This window comes from Triticum dicoccoides, chromosome 7B (assembly GCF_002162155.2).
Source record: "Triticum dicoccoides isolate Atlit2015 ecotype Zavitan chromosome 7B, WEW_v2.0, whole genome shotgun sequence".
NCBI lineage: Eukaryota > Viridiplantae > Streptophyta > Magnoliopsida > Poales > Poaceae > Triticum > Triticum dicoccoides.
In genome coordinates this window covers 3,990,787-3,996,975 of record NC_041393.1, presented here as the reverse complement: position 1 = coordinate 3,996,975, position 6,189 = coordinate 3,990,787, and the positions used below count along the sequence as shown (strand labels likewise).

The 6,189-nt window shown below is 59.4% G+C and overlaps 1 pseudogene; it reads right to left on the bottom strand.

The window, feature by feature from the left end:
• Positions 1 to 1,308: 1,308 nt before the first annotated feature.
• Positions 1,309 to 4,742, bottom strand: LOC119336199 (annotated as a pseudogene).
• Between the last annotated feature and the right edge of the window lie 1,447 nt (positions 4,743 to 6,189).

Below are 6,189 nucleotides of genomic sequence, written 5' to 3'. Positions count from 1 at the left end.
TGTTTGTTGATCATATGGTATAGGCATTTCAATCTTTGGAGGCATTCAAGGCCCGGCACAATGACAAGCCGTTCACTCTTACGCATTGTTGGACTATGATCAACAACTGTCCTAAGTTCAAGGACCAATACCGTGAACTCCAAAGGAAGAGAGGCCTGAAGACGGCCAAGTACGCCGGAGGTGGAGATGGCGAGGCGTTGAAGAGGCCGAGGGGCAAGACCAACTCCAAGGTTGACGACATACGTGATGCCTCATCCATTGCATTGCATGACACTTTGCATGGCATGATGTCGCAAAAGGATGTGAGGGACGAGAAGAAGCGGCAAAGCAAGGATGAGCAAATGAAGCAATACCTAGAGCTTCAAACGAAGAAGCTTGAGATGGAGGAAGCGGCCAAGAGAAGGAAGATCGACATGGAGGAGGCGGCTCGGCAGAGGCAGCTCGACATGGAGGAGGCAGCCCGGCAAAGGCAGCTCGACATCGAGGCCGACAACGTCAAGGCCAGGCAAAGGCAGCTCGACATCGAGGCCACCAATGCCACCACCAAAGCGAAGGAGGTGGCCCTTGTGATCATGAGCGTGGACTTGTCGAAGATGAGCAGGAAGATGAGGGCCTGGTTCGAGGCCAGGCAGAAGGAGATGCTCGACGCCGACGACCTAAACTAGGTCGTCCGATCGGCCGTGGAGTGGCCGTTTTTTGGAGGCTGGCATGGGTGCCGCCCGTCCGCTGGGCCGCTGGCTGTGTGCCGGCGAGAAAACCATTCATTTTGAAGGCCGGCTGTGTTGCCGGCCGCTGGCTGTGTTGCCGGTGAGGATAACCATTCATTTTGGAGGCTGGCTATGTTGCCGGCCGCTGGCTGATGCCGGCGACGGACGTGTAGGCCGCTGGCTTTGTTGCCGACATGCGTGATGAACTAGGGGCCGTAGGGCTTGGCATTTGAAACATTGCTCTTTTTTTAAATAGACGTGGACAGGATGGGGTAAAGGATGCGGCCGCGCGCTGGGCGCACGACCACCGCATGCCAGGATAGGCCCGGACACGACCCCATCCCCCTGCCCAAACGGACAGAATCCGAATAAAACGGACGTTCGTTTGGGGTCGCGCTGTAGAGTTGGCCTAACTAAAAATGAGGGGAAAGGAGCTCCACGGATTCTGAGATTTGAGATTTTAGGGAGCTGGAGGACTGCCGAACAACTCCTAAGTCACTCATGATTGAAATGTTTTCAGCCTATGAGGAATTATAGGGTCCAGATATTATATTTAAAAAATGGAAAGGAAAAATGTTAGAGATACTCTACTATTGAGAGCTCACATGCGGCTCACGGCGTGCTGCGTCGTCTCCGTGGTCACAAGCTCGCCGCGGCGGCACGTGGTGAACCCAAGCCGCTCAGCGGTGGCCGGCTTGGACACAGCCTCCGGGTCGGCGTCCACGGCGTCAGCGAGCCGCGGCCACATCCTGGCGGTGACCAGCCACGACCCGTCCCCCGCGGGGCTCCGGATCACCGTCATGGCAGCCGACCCGAGCCGGCCCGGACGCACCCACGACATCACCAGCCACGGCAGGCCGAACCCGAAGTGCCCCTCCACCCTGAACGGCACGAACGCTGACATCACCAGCACCGGGCTGCCCGTGCCCAGCCCCACCGCCTCCGTCCACTTCCCGCCCTCCATGAACACCCCCTTGTGCGCCTCCATCCAGTCCGCCAGCTCCTCGTACCGCTCCTGCCGGAACACCTCCGCGATGGCCGCGGCGGCCATCGTCGCCACGTCGGCGAGCGGGGCGGAGCACACCGTCTCGGTGGCCGCCTCCTGCGTCGCGTAGGTGACGACATTGCCGAGGTAGTTGTTGACGTGCGTCTTGTTGTACTTGGCGGGGTCGAGGCGCCGACGGCCGTCGACGAGCCACGCCATGCGGCAGTCCGTGTCGGAGCCGCCCACGGCCGCGGCAAGCAGCTTCCAGACGTGCGCGGAGAGGGCCTTGAGCCGCGTGGCATGGCGGGAGGGGCCGCTGGCCGCCGCGCGGAGGCGGTCAACGTCGGCGGCGTCCACGACGTAGTTGCGGCGCACGAGGGCGGCGGCAAGGAGGGTGTTGGGGAGGCTGGCCGGGTTGTAATGCACGAACTCGACGTCGAGTGACGGGCCGTACCGCGGCGGCGAGCGGGGCCGGAAGAGGGATGAACGGTCGTGGTGGGGCTCCCACGAGAGGCCACCGCGTTGGGAAGCGTGGCGAGGCCGTGGCCGTCGACGAGCAGCTGGTCGGTGCCCCAGGTGAGCGAGAACCCGCCGCACGCGAACCGTACGAGCTACAGCAACAGCGCGAGGCCGCGCACGAACGGCACCTGGATGCGCCCCAGCGAGGCGTCGGCGTCGGCGAAGTCCACGTTCGCGAGCGCCGCGTCGGCGTATGCCATGACGAGCTCGGCCCCAGCGTTGGCGTAGACGACCTCCGGCGCGCCCGTGGAGGCGCTGGGCACGACGCGGCCGGCGAAGGGGTAGAAGCGGGAGAGGAAGGCCTGGAGCGCGGCCCGCGCGGCCGCGGCCACGGCCGGGAAGCCCGCGGCGGGCGTCGGGTAAACGGCTATGAAGAAGACGTGGAAGGAATGTTGGGCGGAATAAGCCGCGGCGTCGCTCCGGGCACGGCTGGTGCGTGTATGGGCGCACACCAGACGTGTCGGGCGCGTCGGGTCCGCCGTGTGTGTGTGGTAGACTGGTAGGTGTGCGTGTGTGAGTGCGTGAGCCAAGGCGTGTCTGCATGGTGCCACGCCGGGTTGTTAGCGACCAAACAGGAGGGGTAGACCATGTCGGGCGCGCTGAGAGGCCGTGGCGATCGTGTTCGGGCGCGGTGCCTGGACGCGGCCAGAGCACAGAGGACGTGGGGGAGAGGGTGGGTGAGTGGGTGCAGGGCGAGGCCTAGCACGCCGGTGCTCGCGGGTATAAAACCCTGGATCCTCTCTGTAGCTCGTTGACATGATCGAGTTCGTGCTAGAGGAAAAGGAAAAAGCGTATGTGCGCTGGAAAAATCCCTGTGTCCACCATTTTCTGAACTTTTCTGAATCTCTTCTTTCTCCTCTTGCCGATCGAGCGAGGACTAGCCAGTGCGATCTGAGTGAGAGGGAGAGGAGAGCTACGGGGAGGCAGTGGTGTTTCCAACAATTGGCATCAGAGCTACGTCCAGGTTAGAGCGCGCCGGTGATGTCGATCGTCCCGTACGCAGGCGGAGCGGGCGGCGCGTTGCCGCAGCAGGTGCCGCTGCTCACCGGAGAGAACTACACGGCGTGGTTGATCAAGGTGGAGGCAAACCTTGATGCAGCCGGGCTGTGGGAGGCGGTGGTCGTGCCGGAGGACGCGGCGGCCGCCGTGATCGCGAAGAAGGACAAGCCAACGAGGGCGTATCTGCTCGGCGCACTCACAGAGGACCTGCTGCTGTAGGTGGCGGCGAAGAAAACTGCCGCTGAAGTGTGGGCGAGCCTGATGGCGCGGTTCGTCGGCGCTAACCGCGTGCGCGTGGCGCGGCTGGGCACGCTCCGGGGGGAGTTCGAGCTCCCGCGCATGGCAGAGAGAGAGACCCTAGACGTGTTCACCGGCAGTCTCGGTGGCATGGCGGCGCGCTACGCAGTGCTTGGCTCAACGTTGGAGGACGACGCGCTGGTGAATCAGCTGCTCGACCCCGTGCCGGACCGTCTGTACACGGTGGTGGCCGGGATCGAGCAGTTTTCCGACATGTCGACGATGCCGTTCGAGGAAGCGCTCGGGCGGCTGAAGGCGTTTGACGAACGGCTTCGACGACGCGGGCAGGTAGGCGGCGAGCGCGCGGACGGGCAACTAATGTTCACGGTGGCGCAATGGCGGGCGCGGGAACGGGAACGAGGCGGAGCCTAGGACGACGACGACGGGGCGCGCAGCGAGGTGTCAGGCTTCGGCGGCAACAGAAAGGGCCGGTGCTACAAGTGCGGGAGCGGGGTCACTTCAAACATGACTGCCCGCAGTGGAAGAGGGCGCCGGCGATGGAGCGTGCACTGCTGGTCGACGGTGATGTCGAGGACGCCAGGCTGCTCTGAGCCGCGGCCTAGGACGCGAGTGTTGGGCGGAATAAGCTGCGGCGTCACTCCGGGCGCGGCTGGTGCGTGTATGGGCGTGCACCAGATGTGTCGGGCCCGCCGGGCCCGGTGTGTGTGTGCGTAGGTGTGCGTGTGTGAGTGCGTGAGCCAACGCGTGTGTGCGCGGTGCCACGCCGGGTTGTTAGCGAGCAAACAGAAGGGGGAGACCGCGTCGGGCGCGCTGGGTGGCCGTGGCGATCGCGTTCGGGCGTGGTGCATGGACGCGGCCAGAGCGCGGAGGACGTGGAGGAGAGGGTGGGCGAGTGGGTGCAGGGGGAGGCCTAGCAGACCGGTGCTCGCGGGTATAAAACACTGGATCCTATCTGTAGCTCGTTGACATGATCGAGTTCGTGCTCGAGAAAAAGGAAAAAGCGTACGTGCGCTGAAAAAATCCCTGTGTCCACCATTTTCTGAACTTTTCTGAATCTCTTCTTCCTCCTCTTGCTGATCGAGCGACGGCTAGCCAGTGCGAGCTGAGTGAGGGAGAGGAGAGCTGCGGGGAGGCAGTGGCGGTTCCAACAAAGAGCCGAGGATGAGGTCCAGGTTGGAGACCGGGAGCACCGCCGGGAATCCCTGCGGCGGGTTGGAGGCGCGCACCAGCGTCCGCGAGACGACCTCGACGGCGAAACTCTCGGCCGGCGGCATCGCGCGTGCGCACGGACGGACGCGGCGCAGGGAGGGACAACACGTAGACGTAGGTAGGAGCGAGCGGTGGAGAGAGCACGAGACGGCGGGATAATGTTGATCAGACTGCGCGCCGTGGGAGTCGTCTTGTTTCGGCACGCGGCACTTTCCGAAAGAAGAAGAGAAAATTGGCAAGCAGCACTTTTCCTTCTTCCTTTGGCCATTTTTCAATGCGAAGTAGACTCACCGATGTGACAAGCCGTCCAATGCATTTGGTCATCTTCCCCAATGCAGAATCAGATGCGGGCCGAGTACGCAGGATAACTACAACTACGAGCTAAACTCCAGATGCTATAGGCGATTACGGGTGCAGGGAGTGCCCATTGTTTAGCACGAAGACACGCCGGCTGAGGTCACTCCAGTCCAAGAACGGCGGCTATTGCAATCTACCTTCTCCTCGTCTTTGACCTTGCGTGCCAGCAGCTGGAGTCCAAAACCAGGTAAACAGCTAAACTCCAGATGTAAATGTAGATGTCCAAACAAAGAATATGATAAAAACAGGTAAATAGAGAATTGTTTTCCCACTTGACAATAATGGGCATAACAGTTCTATTCCCATAAAGCAGAACAAAATGCAACAGATAGTCCCTCCAAAAAACGAAAAATGTTAACTGGCGAACGTTCGCCCGAGAAAGGTCCCAGTGAACACCACCAACAGCCATTGGATCCATATCACGGGGATGATGAAAAGAATTAAATCGCTGGGCATTTTTTGTGTGTTACGTGGCAACTTTCAATTTCAGATGTTCGTATACACAGTATGATCACACATGTTCATATACACGGACATACCACTGCCCTATGAACACAACACACACTATCATTATGCGCACCTTCAAGATACTGAGCTGCCATCACATCTTTAGATTGAAAAAGTCATCATAAACGCCTTGTAGTTAGCGGGATGATGTTGATCAGACCACAGTTGGAGTCGTCTCGTTTTGCCATGCGGCATGTTGCGTCGCGTTACAAGCCATCGAGTACATTTGGTCATCTTCTCCAATGCGGAATTAGATGCGGGCCAAGTGTGCAGCCCTTGGTTCTGGTTGTGGCACGTCCATGAAGGAAACTAATAAAAAAATGTTTTTAACACGGTATAATCACATATGTTTATATACACGGACATACAACCGTCCTATGAACGCATCACACACACCCTATCACTAAGCACACCTCCGAGATACTGAGTTGACATCACATTTTCAAATTGAATAAGTCACTACAGATGCCTCGTAGTCAATGAGAACATCTTCTCCCACTAAACGAACATCACCAGAAAGCATGAAATAAATCCACAAAAAACGCGAGAATCAGTGCCAAATCTAGGACATGAGTTATGGTGGGCTGGTTTCACAACAAGAAACCTAACCATCTAATTTATGCTCGGTTCACAATGGGTAAAATTCAT